This window comes from Penaeus monodon, chromosome 28 (assembly GCF_015228065.2).
Source record: "Penaeus monodon isolate SGIC_2016 chromosome 28, NSTDA_Pmon_1, whole genome shotgun sequence".
NCBI classification, from domain to species: domain Eukaryota; kingdom Metazoa; phylum Arthropoda; class Malacostraca; order Decapoda; family Penaeidae; genus Penaeus; species Penaeus monodon.
In genome coordinates, this window is record NC_051413.1 from 307389 (window position 1) to 307841 (window position 453).

Below are 453 nucleotides of genomic sequence, written 5' to 3' on the forward strand. Positions count from 1 at the left end.
TGCGTTAGAAGTAAGTAAAAATGTGTGTAGATCCCGAAAGATGAGAAGCCATTCCCCAAAAGCGCTTATATCGCGAGCTCAAACTTAAAAATATTAACCTCACTGTTTTCGTTTTGATAGAATTGTAAACAGAAATGATTAGACTTTTAGGATTGACCTAAGACTCTCTGCCAGCGAGTAAAATCTTAAATAAAGAATATCTGATGGACAAGAAGAAAGAGAGAACAAGAAGTCAATGCAGTGAAAATACGTCATACACACGAAAACAAAAATGAACTGCCACAAAGAGCATAATCACATAACCGTTATTTTTAGTTTTCTATTTCCTCACTCAACCTATTATCACACAAACGCAAAATTGAAATATTAAAACTTGTTTATGGTTTATAACTTCCTTGTCTCATATTCTATATTGTTTACTAATCTGTTTATAATTGTAATTCAAATACGTCT